The sequence below is a fragment of the Meles meles genome, chromosome 21 (genome assembly GCF_922984935.1).
Source record: "Meles meles chromosome 21, mMelMel3.1 paternal haplotype, whole genome shotgun sequence".
Lineage (NCBI taxonomy): Eukaryota > Metazoa > Chordata > Mammalia > Carnivora > Mustelidae > Meles > Meles meles.
Window position 1 is genome coordinate 12,880,597 of NC_060086.1, and position 18,131 is coordinate 12,898,727.

At 55.6% G+C, this 18,131-nt stretch overlaps 1 long non-coding RNA gene across 2 annotated transcripts; it reads right to left on the minus strand.

The window, feature by feature from the left end:
- Positions 1–2,954: 2,954 nt before the first annotated feature.
- LOC123933758 lies at positions 2,955–16,476 on the minus strand. Of its 2 annotated transcripts, none has more exons than XR_006816669.1 (3): positions 16,175–16,476; positions 13,719–13,741; positions 2,955–4,115 (listed from the first exon to the last, which is right to left on the minus strand). It is a non-coding gene; the product is annotated as an uncharacterized LOC123933758 (long non-coding RNA). The 2 variants fall into 2 exon arrangements; XR_006816668.1 differs by lacking the exon at positions 2,955–4,115 and adding an exon at positions 11,207–12,201.
- Positions 16,477–18,131: the final 1,655 nt, after the last annotated feature.

The window sequence follows — 18,131 nt, forward strand, 5'->3', positions numbered from 1 at the left end:
CCGGGCATCGTTTCTGTCATTTGTGGGCTCCCCAGGGCAAGGCCCCTGCTGTGGTCCCCTTGTCCCATCCAGGGTCTGGATTGGTAAATTCCCCGTGAGTTTGCCAGTCACAGAGATGCCTCTTGCCGTGTGACACCATTTACCTAAGTTCAAAAACAATCCAAGCTAGTCTGGGTGATAGCAGCAAGTGACCTCTGGGGAGGTGCTGATGGGGCGGCAGCTTCAGGGGGCCTGGGAGGCTCGAAACGTTCCATACCAGTCACTGGTGTAACTTGAAGTGTTCTAGCTGCCACATTAAAAAAGAAAAATCAGGGGCGCCTGGGTGGCTCGGTGGGTTAAAGCCTCTGCCTTCGGCTCAGGTCATGATCCCAGGGTCCTGGGATCGAGCCCCGCATCGGGCTCTCTGCTCAGCAGGGAGCCTGCTTCCCTCCTCTCTCTCTCTGCCTGCCTCTCTGTCTACTTGTGAGCTCTCTCTCTGTCAAATAAATAAATAAATAAAATCCTAAAAAAGAAAAGAAAGAAAAATCAGTGAAATCAATGTTTAGTGATATACTTTATTTAACCCATTAATGTGCCTCAAATATGATCATTTCAACATATATATATGTTCAACATATATATATATATATAACGCATATAAAAATTGTTGAGAAATTTTAGGTTCCTTCCATCCCTGAACAAAGCCATCCAGCTCACCTCCCACTCGACCAAGTGCTCCCCACCGCAGGGGCCATCCTGGGCCTCACTGGCTGAGGTCCTGGTCCACACCCTCGTCTCAACACACACGGAGTCTGAGTCTTAAAGGTCTGTGTACTTCAGGTACTGGAAGCCTCAATTTAAAAAAAAAGAAAGAAAGAAAACCAAAAATCCCTAACTAAAACTAGAGGAAAACATTCTCCTTGAGTGATTAGGTCCTGGGGCCAAGGCAGGGCCTCAGCACCTCCCTTTCTCAAAGGCGCAGGGTCTGGATTGCAGATGGGGACCAGAAGCCCACAGGCTGTGTGGGAAGTGGGGGCAGCCCCAGGGAAGCAGCCTGCTCCGGACTGGCCGCAAACAGGAGGCCGGGATTCCATCCGTCTGCCGGACTTGGCCCTTATCTCCCACCGCAGAAGGCAGCCTATTGTCTGGGGAGGAAGCTAAGAGGAGAGGAGGCGGCCTGCCCAGTCTGCCTCTCCCCCAGGGCGCCCCCTTCTCCACCCTGCCCTTTCCAGCCCTCCCCAGCCGCCTAACCCCTGGTCCTGGAAGCATCCCCCACCCCCAACCCAGACCCATCAACTCTACAGCAGGTGCTGGGTCGGGGGTGGGGTGGGGGGGGAGATAGGGTATCTCGTTAAATCGAAAGGAAAGTGTGTTGGTTATAAATCATACTTGGCACAAGTTCTCAAGACAAAAGCAGCAAATAGAGAAGACCCCTTCCTCTTCTGGTTGTCCCCTTCTCCTTTCCTTTCCCTTCTGGAACAGCTGAGTCGTAAAGCCATTCGCTGGGGCCAGCAGCCGGGGCAGAGCAAAGTGGACACCCACACTGTGGCTCTGGGCAGGGGTGGAGGCCCAGAGGCCGGCAGGTGGAGAGGGCTTCCCTGGGGCATGCACAGGAGTCGGGGCTCAGTGGAGGGGGAGAGCATCTGCAGGCAGGGGAGGGGAAGGGCGTCCAAGCCCACGTGGGGTGAGATCCAGTGGAGGCCTGGTGGCTGAGCCGGGGAGGAAAACTTCTGCAAGGTGGTCGGGCAACAGTGGCCACGGGAGACAGGGGTGCATCGGGGACTGAGAAAATAGACAGACACATTAGGACAATGGCAGCCAGGTTCTCACTGGCAGAGACGGTGAGCTATAAATACAGGACTACAGGGCCACTGACTGGTTGGGGGACAGGTGAAGGGAAGCCCTGGCCACTGAGGACACAGGTGAAACACACCTGGAGATATGCCACGTGCATCAAGCTTGACCCCAGGAGTCCTGGCCAGTGTCCCCCGCACCTGCCCACCCTCCCCCAGAGCTTCAAAAGGGCCATCCACAGGCGCCTGGGTGGTTCAGTCTGTTGAGCTGGTGACTGTTGGTTTGGCCTATAGGTGGTGATCTCTGGGGTGGAGCCCTGCCTCCAGCTCTGCTCAGCCCGGAGTCTGCTTGTGGATTCTCTCTCCCTCTGCCCCCACTGAACAGGTCAACCTGCTCTAAGGATGCTCTGTGGACTTTGGCCCCTTCACAGGGTCTTCATGGTACCCAAGATGCTCCATGTCTAGCCTCTACTGTGTGCCGGGCACCGAGCAGGTCGCATCTAATCCTCACAGCTGTTATTATCCCATTTCAGAGGTGAGGAAAGTAAAGTTCAGGGAGGCCAAACTTGCCTGGGAGGGTAAGGCGGGAACAAAGTCTGTCCAGGCTCTCTAAATACCAAGGCCAAGTTTTCTTATTGAAATCCCCTCCTCCAAGCCCCAGACAACTTGCCTGGGGACACCTTTCTCTCAGCCTGACCACCCCTCCCTTGTTTAGATTATGGTCTCTGGTGTATTTGGGGAGAAACTGGAGGATGGTGAGGCACGGATGATTACACTACCCCCATCTCCTCCTTTTCCCACTCCTCATTATTAGTAATGGGCTAATTTTGACTGCTGTGTGACTTAGGGCGGATTACCTACCCTCTCTGAGTCTCAGTTTGCTCATCTGTACGAGCTTCATAATCAAATAACTAATAATGAGTCCACCCATCACCCACCGCCAGCACTACGGGCAGGAAGGGGAAGTGGATGGAGGAGTTTGGGGGTGGTGAGGACTTGTGAGTCAGTTCCACCGAGGTAATAGAGCCCCAGGGGCAGGGTCTAGGTAGAGAGACACGGACGGAGACCCCAAGGCCCAAGTGCATGCATTTGGAGCTCATAACAACCACGATCGCAGCTCCTATTACAACCCCCACGTCAGAATCTGTGACTCAGCCGCGCCTCTGGTCGGCGGAGCTCGAAGCCAGGGAGCGGGTCCCCAGTTTCCGCCGAGTCGAGCACACCGAGGAGGGGCGGGCCTCCGCTTTGTGCAGCTGCCGGGGCGTGGTCTCCCGGAGATGGACCAATCCGAGGAGAGCGCCGCTCCGGAAAGCCAATGGCGCGCTTGTAGGCGGGGAGAGGGTGTGGGCGGCACGCGGAGGGGGCCTGGGGGCCTCGGAGCCTGAAATCAAGTTAGCGGGGGATGGGATGGGATCCGAGTGAGCCGGGTTCCCAACTACTCCCAACTGTAGGCTGGGCTGGGAGGGGGCGACCCCTGCTCCGCGGCACTTCCCTCAGCCCCCCACCGCGTCCCGGGCCGGGCGGGCTCCCCGACCCCCCAACCCCGCTTCCTGCCGGCTGAGACCGCCGAGAGCGCCCCAGGAGGCTACGCGGACGTGGAGGCTCCTGGCGGGAGGCCGGACTCGCTTCCTGCCGGGCGTGGTTTCTGAGATCTCCAACCCGAGGCACCTTCCCCAAAGTCGCCCCTTCCACACTGCATCCCTCTGCGGCCGCGCTCCTTCCCGCCGCCCCTGCCGGCCGGCCCTATTGCAGTCCTCAGACGGCCTGGCGGGGTTTCTTAACAGGCAGTCCTCTTCCCAACCACCGGGCTCTCCGGGCGCCCCTGCCCAGCATCCATCCCTTCCCTCCTTTGGACTGGTTTTCTTCCACGGTTCACTCTTCCCCTCAACTGTGTGCCTGGGGTACAACCCTGTTACTCCTCCCCTATCCCCCCACCCCCCACTCCTCCCCACCCCACCCCTCCACCCAGACAACGATCTGGGCTCCAGATGGGCATGTGACTGAAATTGTCCAATGAGGCGCAACCTCGGGGCTGTTGCTTAGCCTGCTGGCTCAGAGCATTGCTGTCTACCCCGGGTCAGTGCAGCCCGTGAGTGTGCGACCTGGATTTGTCGCAGGCGTTTGGTCACCTTGTAGACAGAGCCGGCTGTGGAAAAGACAATGCTAAGAGAGTCTCAGAGAAATTGAGCCAGAACCCTGATCATACCGTTCCTGAAGTCTAAATATCCCTAAACAGTTACAGAAGCCAAAATTCATTGTTTTAGGCAAGATTCAGTGGTGGTGTCCATTTCTTGCAACGTGAAGATACTCATTGACGATGTTGATTCCATCCTCACATCAATCCTAGGAAAATGGGTGGGTAAATACAGAATTTACGACCTATTTTCACTTTTGCACTCATGGCAGACATTACCAGTCAACTGCCAAACAATTTCCTGCTGAATCCACAAAGTCTCAGACTCTCCCATTATCTTAAAAAAAAAAAAAAAAAAGATTTTATTTATTTGACACAGAGAGAGAGAGAGAGAAACACGGCCAGGGGGAGGGGAGTGTCATGGGGGAGAGTGTGGCAGAAGCAATCTCCTTGCTCAGTGGGGAGCCGGATGCAGGACTCCATCCCAGAACTGGGATCAGGACCGGAGCAGAAGGCAGAGACTCTCAACCAACTAGGCCACCCAGGCGCCTGACTCTCCCATTATCTTAAGAGACCAGACCTTGTTTCCCAGCTCCTGAGCACCAGGAGCATATCAGGTCTCCCCCCACTGGCTCAGTCCATTTGAATTGAATGGTATTCAGTGGAATCAAGGGCAAAGAGGATTCCCAAATTCTCAAATCTGGCGTCCTCTGCAGAACAACAGGCAGAGGCAGCCACAGTCATTCCCCCACACCTTGCTCTTTGGCCAACTGGAAACATAGATGCCCCAAGAGGGGTAGAGATGAAATGAAGTGGGGATCTTGGGTCCATCTGGAAGGTAATATTGGTCTTGGAAGGTGGAGACTGTCGGAGGAGCCAGAAGATATGGTCCGAGCCCCTTGGCAAGGAGGCTGAGGCCAGAACGGGTCAGAAGAATTCCCGCCTCTGCCATGGGTCACGACCGAGCACCCACGTGCCCTGTGTCAGGAAAAGTCATCCAAAACCTGGAAATAGGGCCCAGAGCAGGACTGCCTTGTATAACAAGTACATCTACAGGTGATTTAACTCTCTAGGAAACTTCGTCTTCTCCTTTTTTTTTTTTTTAAGATTTTATTTATTTGACAGAGAGAGACACAGCGAGAGAGGGAACACAAGCAGAGGAGTGGGAGAGGGAGGGAGAAGTAGGTCTCTAGCCAAGATGCGGAGCTCGATCCCAGGACCCCAGGATCATGACCTGAGACAACGGCAAAAGCCCAACAACTGAGCCACCCAGGCGCCCCTCTAGGAAACTTCTGTTTGCCTTGCTATTTGCTTTCTTTTAAGGGCTCAGTTATAGGTTAACCTGTGGATTTGTGTTTGATAGAAAAGATAGCAACAAAAGTTGCTGGGTTGTTATTTTTAAGATGGGGCGCCTGGGTGGCTCAGTGGGTTAAAGCCTCTGCCTTTGGCTCAGGTCATGATCCCAGAGTCCTGGGATCAAGTCCCACATCAGCTCTCTGCTCCACAGGGAGCCTGCTTCCTCCTCTCTCTCTCTGCCTGCCTCTCTGCCTACTTGTGATCTCTGTCTGTCAAATAAAGAAATAAAATCTTTAAAATAAAAGAAAAGATTTTATTTATTCGAGAGAGAAAGTACAAGCCAGGGGAGAGCAAGAGTGAGAAGCAGACTGTCAGCTGAGCAGGGATCCCAGAGCGGACCTCAATCCCAGGACATGACCTGAGCTGAAGGCAGATGCTTAACGGACTGAGCCACCCGGGGGCTCCTCTGATGCTGTACTTTTCATCCCTGGGACTTACTTATTTTATGACTCTCAGTTTGTATCTCTTAATCCCCTTCGCCTATTCCACCCCCCCCACCACCTCCCCTCTGGTAATCCCCAGTTCGCTCTCTGTATTTAAGAGTCTACTTGTTTTCTTGTTTGTTCCTGTGTTTGTTTTCTAAATTCCACAGGTCAGTGAAATTATATGCTCTTTGTCTTTCAAAGGTTACTCTTGATTGTCCCAAAGGACATTAATCAGGTTTTGTTTTTTATTGAATTAGGAATCTTATCCCAGTATTTTTTAAATAAATATTTTATTTATTCATTTGAGAGCAAGGAGGGAGGGGCAGGGGGAGAGGGAGAAGCAAGGAGAGGGAGATGCAGAGCTCGATCCCAGGGCCCTAAGATCATGACCTGAGCCGAAGACAGAAGCTTAACCCACTGAGCCACCCAGGTGCCCCTCATCCCAGCATTTTTTTTTTCATCCCAGCATTTTTTAAATTATTTTTTAAAAAGATTTTATTTATTTATTTGTCAGGGTTGGGGGGAGAACACAAGCAGGCAGAGCGGCAGGCAGAGACAGAGAGAGAAGCTCTTTGCTGAGCCTGATGCGGGACTCGATCCCAGGACCCTGGGATCATGACCTGAGCCGAAGGCAGTGGCTTAACCAACTGAGCCCCCCAGGCATCCCTCATCCCAGCATTTTTAAATGAATTGTATAAATGCCAGTTTCTTAGGGGGTAGGAGAAAGCAAAAAACACAGTTCCTCAAATGTTCTTTGCATCAATTTACTATCTTAGTGCTCCCTCCTTAATTAATAAGTTGAACTACATCTATGACAAAAGCTCCTTGTCTAACTGTCTGAGTCATGAGTTTAGCTTCTCTTTAAAGATTTTATTTTATTTTAAGATTTTATTTACTTGGGGCGCCTGGGTGACTCAGTGGGTTAAAGCCTCTGCCTTCGGCTCAGGTCATGATCTCAGGGTCCTGGGATCGAGCCCCGCATCGGGCTCTCCGCTCAGCGGGGAGCCTGCTTCCTCCTCTCTCTCTGCCTGCCTCTCTGCCTACTTGTGATCTCTGCCTGTCAAATAAATAAATAAAAATCTTTAAAAAAAAAAAAGATTTTATTTACTTATTTGACAGAGCAAGAGGGAGCACAAGCAAAGGGAGCAGGAGGCAGAGGGAGAGGGAGAAGCAGGCCGCCAGCTGAAAAGGGAGCCTGATGCAGGCTCCATTCCTGGGCCTCCAGGATCATGACCAGAGCCGAAGGCAGACGCTCAGTCGATTGAGCCACCCAGGCGCCCTGACAATTTTTTTTTTTTTTAATTTTTTAATGTTATCTCCACCACCGACATGGGATTCGAACTCCCAACCCCAAGATCAAGAGTCCCATGATCTACTGACTAAACGAGCCACATGTCCCGACTTTAGCTTTTTGGAAATGATACTTTGACACCTATCTCCCAGCCCAGGGCCCTTCCTCCCCCGACCTGCATCAGGTCCGGGCTGGAAGGGGGTCAAGACCTGGGTCTCCCTGAATATTCACCGCCCCCTGCCCCGACCTGCCACTGCTCCCAGGTCAGAGTCACGGTCCAGCCCATTCTAACCCATGCGACTTGGAGGTCTAACTGCCGTTAGCTGGGAGGTTCAGGCTGAGGCCCCCAGTTTCGTCGCAGGAGCCCTGGGAGCTATAGCTGGTGTTATGTTGGGAGAAAACACGCAGACCCATTGTATCCCCAAGGCCCAGCACAGCCCATGGTGGCCTCCATATTTGTCAGTGTCCCTGAAACCACTCTGGGACAAAGCGTGGCCACTCCCAAACTGGGCAAGGCCAGGGCATCACAGCCCCACACTTTTTTTTTTTTTTTAATTTATTTATTTGACAGACAGAGATCACAAGTAGGCAGAGAGGCAGGCAGAGAGAAGGGGAAGCAGGCTCCCTCCTGAGCAGAGAGCCCAATGCGGGGCTCGATCCCAGGACCCTGGGATCACAACCACAGCTGAAGGCAGAGGCTTTAACCCACTGAGCCACCCAGGCACACGCACAGCCCCACACTTGCCAGATGCCACCCTCTTACCCACCTGAGTGACCCACTCCACTTGTTGGGACCTCTCCTACTTCCTAGCCTTTGGAATGCCTTCTCCCCTCACCTCCAAATTCTACCCACTTTTATTTATTTATTTATTTATTTTTAAAGATTTTATTTATTTATTTGACAGAGTGAGATCACAAGTAGGCAGAGAGGAAGGCAGAGAGAGGAAGGGAAGCAGGCTCCCGGCCAAGCAGAGAGCCCCAAGCGGGACTCCATCCCAGGACCCCGAGATCGTGACCTGAGCCAAAGGCATAGGCTTAACCCACTGAGCCACCCAGGCGCCCCCCTCTACCCACTTTTAAAGCCTGGCTTGGGGCACCTGGGTGGCTCAGTTGGTTGGGCAACTGCCTTCCGCGCAGGTCATGACCCTGGAGTCCTGGGATTGAGTCCCGCAGTAGGTTCCCAGCTCCATGGGGAGTCTGCTTCTCCTTCTGATCTTCTCCCCTCTCATGCTCTCTCTCTCTCTCTCAAGTAAATACATAAAATCTTTTAAAAAATAAATAAATAAATAAAGCCTGGCTTAACCCTCCCTGCCCTGAGAAGCACCCCACCCAGTTTTCTCTCCTCTAACCCAGCCAGGACATGGTCTGCAGGCCCCTGCTCTAGACCCCCAACTCAGAGGGGTGCTGGGGTCCTTGGCCTCAGGCTAGGACGGAGAAAGCTAGTTCGGTTGTAATTTGACCACAGAAATATATAATGACCGGCGGTTATTAAACCTATATCGACTCATATTTTTTTTTATAAAAGTTTTTTTAAAAGATTTTATTTATTTTTATTTATTTGACAGAGAGAGATCATAAGTAGGCAGAGAGGCAGAGAGAGGAAGGGAAGCAGGCTCCCTGCCGAGCAGAGAGCCCGATGTGGGACTCGATCCCAGGACCCTGAGATCATGACCTGAGCCGAAGGCAGCGGCTTAAACCACTGAGCCACCCAGGCGCCCTATATAGACTCATATTTGAACGCGGGTTTTTTGTTGTTGTTGTTGTTGTTGTTGTTTTCTTTTTTTGTACAAAGGGCTTCTAAATAGGTTTGAGGCAAAGACTTCCGGAGGAGCCCCTACTCCAGGACCGGTCCAGCCCCGCCCATCTTGGCGAAGCAGGCGCGTCTCTCGCGCCACCTGGCGGCTGTCAGGAGCTCCGCAGCCCCATCCGGAGGTAGAGACCGCGCAGGGTCCGTGAGGGCTGCGGAGTCTTGGGTGGGGTTCCCCTCCTCTCTCGCGCCCAGGAGGAAGCAGGCTGTATCTTTTGTCTTGGTAGTCGTGGGCAGCTTCTCTAAGGAGGCATGTTGGAGCTGGGACATGCAGTTATTAATTCGCATTCTCAGGCCAGCTGCTCCTGGTTGCAAGAGCCTGAGTGTGGTCTTGCCGTGCATGAATTAGGAGAATTAGATGGGCAGCGCGGCGCTTGCTGCTAACTCCAGCAAGGCTCATTCTTGGGGTTCTTATACCCATTTTATTCACTGGAAAACTGAGGCTCGGTTCTTAGCATATTGGTTCTGCTGCCCTGGTCCACTCAAACCTGTTCCAGCCTGGGTGTGTATGGGGCATTGCGTGCGCGCGCGCGCGCACACACACACACACATACACACACATGCCCAGTGTGCCACCAGGAAATTTATGATTATCCTTGCAGTCCCGTTTATTGAACAATTCGCTTTATTTAGAGGAAGGGAGTTAGTTCGCAAGAGAGCTTGACCCGGCTGAGTCAGCAGAGAGTTCAGACCGGGCCAACTCTGTCCACCCTGCTCCTTTCCAAAGGCCTGGGTCGCGGAACTACCAACAGCCAGGCCCCAACCCACGCCAGTTCCTTTCAGTCGGCCCCACCGACAGCCAAGCTGGGGATGGGGCCTTAAGTAGCCTGGAGCCAGTGGGCCGGTGTGCTTCATGGGCCGCCAGAGCTTGGGGGTGGGGCCTCCGCGCGGGCAACGCCCCTCCCCAGCCCCTTTGGAGCATCCCTCACACCCGCCCCTAGCTCCCGGGAATTCTGCTGAGTCACTTTCGAGGCTTCCGCGGCAGACCCAGAGGGAACAGTAAATGTCATTCAATTCCATATAGGCAGTGCTCCAGAGCTCACCTTTAAGACCCGGCCCGTGTCTTTTCTAAAGGCCTCATCGTGGCCAACGAGGCCAACCCTACCTCGTCCCTTGCCGTTCTCCCCCACCCACCCTAGTGGCCACGCAGGCTCCTGCCTCAGGGCCTTTGCACAAGCTTGGGCCCTCTGACTGGCATGCTTCTCCCCGGGCACCTGTAGCCTGCACATCCTTCCCACGGTCACTGCTGAAGTCTTTGCTCCAGCCGGGATGTGTCAGAGGAGAGCAAGAGGGCAGTTGCCAGCCTGACCCGCAGATCCTTGGGTGAGCAGTTAAATTGGAAAAGATGCAGACTGCTAATGGGGGAGCTCCACGTGCTGCATGGTGCAAGGGGACAGGTGTACACGACCGTGCAACTGTGTGTGAGGCTGCCCGTGCGCAGCGTAGGCACAGGCGCGCTGAGCTTTCATCCTGAGAATTCCCCGCCAGAGGGGATGCGGGTGTTGCAGCCATTGTCTCCCGGCCCCAAACCCACCCATCACCATGAGGCTCCGGCTGGGGGCTGCAAACTACGGTTCCCAGAATCCCTGGTCGCCCCCGGAATTCCTGCTAGGTTCGGCCAATAGGAGACGCCGGGACTCTTAACCTTTTGGGTGCCGGGGACCTTGCGGTGGCCTTCAGCGTTTGAGGGTAACAACATAGGGACCCCTGTCAGAATCATGCTTTTTAAAAAACGCTGAAGGCTTTAAGTTGTTTTTCATTGCATCCCACCTTTTAAAAATTGTGGTAAAATAGCATAACATAGCATTTCCCATCTTAAACAATTTTAACTGTGGAGTTTGGTCAGAAGTATTCACTCTGTTGTGAAACAGCACTCCAGAACCTTCTCTCTTTGTAAATCTGAAACTCTCTACCCTTTAAACTTTCCTTTCCCCTAAACCCCCTGGTAATCACCCTTACACTTTCTGTTTCCCAGTTTGACTTTACCCAGGCGATCATACCGTATGGGTCCTTTCGCAGCCGGCTTATTCACTCAGCATCATGTCCTCAAGGTCCATCCATGTCCTAACATGGGTCAGAATCCCCTTCCCTTTAAAAGTAGAATTTTGGGGCGCCTGGGTGACTCAGTGGGTTGAGCCTCTGCCTTCGGCTCAGGTCATGATCTCAGGGTCCTGGGATGGAGGCCCGCATCAGGATCTCTGCTCAGCAGGGAGCCTGCTTCCCACCCCCCTCTCTGCCTGCCTCTCTGCCTACTTGAGATCGCTCTCTGTCAAATAAATAAATAAAATCTTAAAAAAAAAAAAAAAAAGAGTCCACCCTCGGTCACCTGAGTGGCTCAGTGGGTTAAGCCTCTGCCTTTGGCTGGTGTCATGATCTCGGGGTCATGATCTCAGGGTCCTGGAATCGAGCCCTGCCTCTGACTTCACTCTGCTTAGCAGGGAGCCTGCTTCCCCCCTTCTCTCTCTGCCTGCTGCTCTGCCTACTTGCAATCTCTCTATCAAATGAATAAATAAAATCTAAAAAAAAAAAAAAGTCTCCGCTCAGCCTCTACCATTCGGGGTTCCACCAGCGCCCTGATATGAGGCGTCCATCCCAGTAGAATACCACCCCTGCCACCCGGCCACAGAAGGCAGCCGCACATGGATGAGGCTGCTGCCTCACCAATATGTTTCTCGAAGCTGTGCAGGTTGCCGAGATAAGTCACTTCTGTTGGCCTCTTCCTCCCACTTATTCTGTGAAAATTCTGGCCTGCCTGCCTCACTGAATGTAGGCCACAGATGGGTTGGTTGAAACTTCAGTCTGTAGACCTGGCAAATTGTTGGCCTCTGCAAGAGGGTCCCTTCAGATGAGGGTGTTACGGGTTCTTCAGCAGGGAAGGTTCGATTCCTCAGCCAGCCCCAGAGGCTGCCGCGCCCAGACACTCAGGGGAAAGTGCATTCAGCTAGAGTGCAGACTCAGGGTGCCAGCCCCCCAGTACCACCGTGTGCATCAGGGAAGGGGTGCCTGTGTACCCTCTAGACCTCAGATTTCTCATCTAAAAAGGAGGAGAGGGGCACCTGGGTGGGTTAAGCCTCTGCCTTCAGCTTGGGTCATGATCCCAGTGTCCTGGGATCAAGCCTCGCATAGGGCTCATTGCTCAGTGGGGAGCCTGCTTCCCCCTCTCTCTCTGCCTGCCTCTCTGCCTGCTTGTGATCTCTGTCTGTCAAATAAATAAATAAAATCTTTAAAAAAAAAATAAAAATAAAAATAAAAAGGAGGAGAGAAATGTCTCCCCCAGTAGGGTCACTGGGAAACTGCAGCCAGACCTCTTGGTGGGTGGGTGATGTCTGGGTCCTGGGGCAGCTAAGGGCGCTCCTCCTGCTTGATGCTTTCCGACGGCCTCCTCTTGTGCAGCAAGGCCTGGGGTGAGGCAGAGCCTGAGGAGGTGAGGGAGGGTTGAAAATGAGGTGCTATGAAGGGGTACCTATTGTGGGCTGGGTCCCACGTGGAGAATCCAGTCATTCCCTAACGCTTGGAATGCGGACACACAGAGCCTCCTAGCCAGGGAGAATGTCCCCGCTAGAGGGCACCCAAGAGGCATGTCTTCCAGCCAGTCCTGCCTCAGCCCTGCCCCGAGCCCTGTCAGCCCCTCACCCCTCCTTCCTCACTCTCAAGGGCTCCCCCTCACTGGAGCTGCTTCATAGCCCCTACCTTGGACTCTGTTGCCCCCTGGCCACACAATCTCAATGTCTCTGGCTCACACTCCCCCCAGACCTTGCCCCTCTCAGCCAGGTCACCTTGGCCTAGTCATGTAACCTCGCTTCCTTTGGGGGCTCTCCAACCCCCAGGAGGATTATGAGAGGCTTTCACCAGAGAGCCCAGATGCAGTGCCCACGTATGGGAGTTCAAAAATAGTGGGAGGAAGGGACGCCTGGGTGGCTCAGTTGGTTGGACGACTGCCTTCGGCTCAGGTCATGATCCCGGAGTTCTGGGATCGAGTCCCACATTGGGCTTCCGGCTCCACAGGGAGTCTGCTTCTCCCTCTGACCTTCTCCTCGCTCATGCTCTCTCTCACTGTCTCTCTCTCAAATAAATAAATAAAATCTAAAAAAAAAAAAAAATAGTGGGAGGAAAAGCAGGCTGCCGTCCTTTTGCTTTCTCTTTTCTCTTCCCTCTCCTTTCCTGGATGCCCTTTCTTAACCCCTCTTCCCTTCCTCCCTGCACCCTCCTCCCTTCCTTCCTGCTGCCCCGGGTTGCCCACAGCCCTGCGGGACTCTCTGGACCCTGTGTCCCCAACAGGGCTGACCAACCGGCTGGCACCCCCCATACCTGTGTGTCCTCGCCACCCACAGAGGCTTCCTGAGGATCCTGCCACCTGGAATCTGAGGCCAGGTGACCTGCCGGCCTGTGTCCTGCTGGGACTCTGGCCCTGAGCCTCACCCGGAGCGACCCTGGCCCCGGGGACAGGACAGTCGGGACAGGATGGGACAGGCAAGGCATGGGGTTGGCTGGCCCCATTTGTCAGAAACACAAGCCCTCCCAGCCAGGCCATGCTAGGCCATTGGCCTAATGGAGCTGTGGGCTGAAGACCTTCCCATCCTGGCCCCCCACCCTAGCAAGTCCTCCCTTCTCCCAGGGGCGGCTCAGGAAAAGGGGAGCCCCATACAGACTGCCTTGTCGAGCACCTACCGCATATCTAGGGCTCATACTCAGCACTTGGCATTCATCACTGCATATAATTCTCAATAAACCTTCCCCAAAGGGATTACTGATGGCCCCATTGTACAGAAGAAGAAACGGAGGGTCAAAGAAGTTGACCACCCTGTCGAATTCCCAGCCATTGTGCTCCCCCCCCCCCCCGCCGCTTTCATTATGAAAAGTGTACCATATTTCAAATAGGTAGAAAAGAACAGAGAGGAAGATAATGTACTCCCAGACCTAGTCATCATCTTACCGCATTTCCTTCAGCTTTGTTTTCTGAAAGAAATAGAGGAGACCAGAATCAGTGGGCATGTCCCCTTCCATGGGTCTCCTGCGTCCCCTCCCACCTCCACACCGAAGCTGTAACATTGAACATTGACTCCCTCCCGTGTCCCTACCGCCTGTGTACCTCTGTAGACAACCCTAAACAACCCATGGGAGTGTCCTGTGTGTGCATTCCTTTTTTTTTTTTTTTTTACAGTCTGTATTGGGGTATAATTTCCCCACAGTCGAGGTCACCAATCTTGACTGTGCAGCCCTAGGGCCACCACCCTAGATGGGGGGGCGGGGGGCATCCATTCTGGGAAGGCTCCTGCCTCTGTCTCCAAGCCAAGCAGGACCTGCCCCCCACTCTGGACAGTCACCGTCCTGACCGCCCTCACCACGAGTTAGCTTTGGCTCTAAATGTAGCGCAAAGCAGACAGCAAGAGGGGTGCCCCTGGGGTTCATGCGCTCCCCGCCGGCCCCCGCAGCACCAGCGAGCGCTGCCTTACTTTGCGCCGCATGCTGTCCCATACCCCGATCGATCCCTGCTCCAGGGACGCTGTCAGGGGTGGTTTCGGCCCGACGCTCTCACATTGCACAGATGGCTTCTGGCCGCCGGCTGAGATTTCCCCGGGCAGCGGCCTGGGCCTCCCTGGCAGGCGTCTCCTGGAGGCGCCGCGCGGACTCGCAGCTCCGGCGTGAACGCGCCAGCCGGGGACGCCCCCTGGCCAAGCCCCCGGTCACTGGGAGCCGAGGCGTTTCGAAAGGCCCGGCCGCACCTCGGCCCCCTCCCCGGGCCCCTCGGAAAACGGGAAGTTCGGGGAGGAAGCTGCTGCGCGCAGCCCGGCGGCCCGCGGGCCGGATGACTAAGTTTGGCTGCGCGACCTGCGGCCGCTTGCCTTTTATGGCGGCCCCGTGGGTAGCGGACGTGGCCGGGCCCGGCGGGGACCGCGGGCAGCGCCTGGGGCGGGGGGGAGCCCCGCGAAGGCCGCCTGCGCTCCCCCCCCCCGCCCCGCAAGCTTGTCAGGCCCAGCCCTCTCTTGAACTCATGCGGCGGGAAACTGAGGCCTGGAGAGGGGCGGAGCCCTACCGAGGTCACATTGCGCGGTGGGGTGGAGTCCGATGGCACCCGATGGCCCTGATCCCCGGTGCAGGGCCAGGACGGGGATGACTCACCCGGGGGGGGGGGGGGGTGCGGCGCTGCATTTATTGAGCACTCACTGTTTCGTCTCCGCATCCGCGGCCTCTGAGCCTCAATGCAGCACTTGCAGGCTCCCTGGAGAGGGGCGGGGGGGGGGTGGTGCGGGCGGGAAGCGGCTGCGCCCCCCTCACGGTTCCGGCTCTGACCCTGCGCGGGGCCGGCTGGGTGCTGTGCTTTACAGCTGCACAAACTCCGGAGACGAAAAGCCTCTCCCCCGATTAACGGACAGGGAAACTGAGGCTGGGCGCCAAAGTAACGGGCGTCCAAGGTCACACGCTAGCCAAGGGACGAGGATGCCGGAGAGGGAGTATAATCTCTAGAGGTATTAAAATACACTAGATAGTCCCCCACGAAGTGTGACTCGTATGCATCCCCACAGAGCTGAGTAAGTGTGACCCTCGGACACGATGGTCGTTCCTGATGTTCCCAGATGCCCAACCCCGCGCTCCTCGGACCCGCTTGGCTGTGGGCCTCAGGTTGTTCAAACGCGAAGTGGGGACAAAGTGCGTGGCGTTCAGGCGGGTCGGGAGGAGGGGAGCGCGGTCGGGATGGTGGTCTGGGGGCTTCCGGGGGCAAGCGCGAGGCGGGGTTTGGGAAAACCCCGCCCCCGCCGTGAACCCACCCCCTCCCCGGGGCCGCCCACGGCAGCCCAGCCCCCGGGTGCAGGAGGACTTGGGGGGCGGCCCGGGCCAAGCTCCGTGGCCAGGCATGTGAGTCCAACGCCCCCTCCCCGGGCGCTCCCAAACCTCGCCTTTTAAGGAGAGGAAGTTGGGCCAAGTGGGCCGGGCCGGCGGGGGATGGGGGAGGGCGGGGAGGGGGCCCGCGGGGAGCTCCCGTGCTGGACACGCTCTGGGAGCGCCCGGCTTATCTGTCCGCGCGAGACTCGGTCCGGGGACGAGGGAGGCGCGCAGCCGCGGCCACGTGAGCCCGAGCCGCGCGGGCCTGGCAGCGCCAGATAATAGCACCCCACCCCACCCCTCAGCGCTCCAGTCCTGGGTAGAGGCAGCGACGACGGGACCACCCCCCCACCCCCCCGCAACAGGCCAAGCCAGCCCCAGGCTGGAAGGATGGTTGAGGACCCAGGCAGTTACCTACCTGGGGTGTCCAGATGGGCCCTCCACCCTCTGATTTGCTTTAATCTAGACACTTCCCCCGCCCCCCCAACCTGGGAGTGTCTGGGCCTCTGTCTTGCAGCCCGATGTCTGGACCCAGATTCTGGACAGAGAATATCCTCTGACCCTCACCTGTCACGTCCTCCAGCCCTGGCCACTTGGCAGGACGGCGTAGATGCCCTGTGGGATTCTGAGACCTCAGTATTTCAGCCATCTGGGTGGTCCGGAGTTCCCCCTGGGACCCTGGAGCTCTGGTCTCAGGCCACTGGACTCCATAATAGGGATGAGCCCACTGAGGCCCAGAGACCACAGGGCCCAGCGTGCTCCACAGGTTCTGCTTTTCAGCCCTGGACCATGTGAATCCCCCACACGCTGGGAACACTGGCCCAGGTGCACCCAAAGGGTCCCCATGAGTGACCTGGGACAGATCGTCATTCTCCTGAGTCCCCCGGAAATTCCCAGGCTTGAAGGGAGTTGCCAAGGCCTATGGAGCTGAGTGTCAGATGGCGGTGGGGAGGAGGGTGCCTGGGACTCAAGCCTCAGGCACCTGCAGGGTCACTCCCTCCTCTGGGTGGGGGGAGCGTGACAGACCTGGCTTCGACTCCTGGCTCCGCCCTTCCTAACTGCAGGTGATGCTTGGGGCAGGTGAGGGGGTTGCTCAGAGACGCTGAGCTGGAAGGTTGGCACCACACCCAGCACACCCTCAAGGAAAGGCAGCTGTCATGATTAAGCCCAGATAATGTCTACAAGTGGCCCCAGGAGGACAGGGAGAGGCCAGGCTCCAACCTTCGCCCTTTGCTCTCTGCCCTCTGCTCAGGTGGCCCCTGGGAGTAGGCAAGAGGCAAGACCAGGAAGCTCAGCGGGTCAGCTGATCCATGGGCGCCCTTCTCTTCCTTGCTCCCTCCCCAAAGCAGACCCCCTTGGGCAGGTGCCATAAAGAAGCCACTGGTCCCCAGTTCTTCCCTGGCGACATGGATGAACGTTTTCCAGCCCAGCACCTCCATTGGGCACTTTTATTTTAAAGTGTTTTGTTTTTTTTTTAAGTTATTTATGCAATCTCTGTACCCAGTGTGGGGCTTGAACTCACAACCCTGAGATCAAGAGTCCCATTCTCTACCGACTGAGCCAGCCAAGCCCCACGTTCTAACTGCTCAACACACACTCTGGGTCCATCCTCTGGCAGCCCCATGAAATTTTCACCCCTATTTTATTTTAAAAAAAATCTTTTTTTTGAGAGGAGGTCAATTATATTGTATTGTATTTTTTTAAAAATATTTTATTTATTTATTTGACAGAGATCACAAGTAGGTGGGGTGGGGGGAAGCAGGCTCCCTGCTGAGCAGAGATCCTGATGCGGGGCTCGATCCCAGGACCCTGACATTATAACCTGAGCCAAAGGCCACTGAGCCACCCAGGTGCCCCTATATTTTATTTTAAAGATTTTAGCCATCTATTTGAGAGAGGGAGAGAGAGTGCGTGCGCAGTACCGGGGAGAGGGGCAAACGGAGAGGGAGAAGCAGACTCCCCACTGAGCAGGGATCCTGATGTGGGGCTCGATCCCAGGACCCTGGGACCATGACCTGAGCCGAAGGCAGACGCTTAACCGACGGAACCGCCCAGGCGCCCCTTACCGTTTTTTTTTTTTTTACATAATCTCTGGGCATGGAGCCCAGTGTGCGGTTTTGACATCAAGACCCTAACGAACTGAGATCAAGAGTCGGGTGTTTAACCCACTGAGCCACTCAGGCGCCCCACATCCCTATCTTAACAAAGAGATCAAGGTTCTTCCAGGTAAAGTGACTTGCCCAGGATCACGGAGAGGGCAGACATGCCCCAGCTCACCAACCTTCTTCCCTCGTGGGTGTGACCTTGGCCATGTCCCTTCACCCCTCTGGGCCTCACCTGGATTTGGGGAACCACCACAGCGCCAGTCTCCTGGAGCAGCTGATAGGAGCCTCGGGGCGGGGGGGGGGGGCTGGTGCCAAGAGCATCTGGTTGTAAAAAAAAAAAAAGAGCATCTGGTTGTGAAGGAACCGTGGGTCGCAGCTAGGGGTTCACCTCCTCACCTCATCCCGGTGAGCAAGGCCCC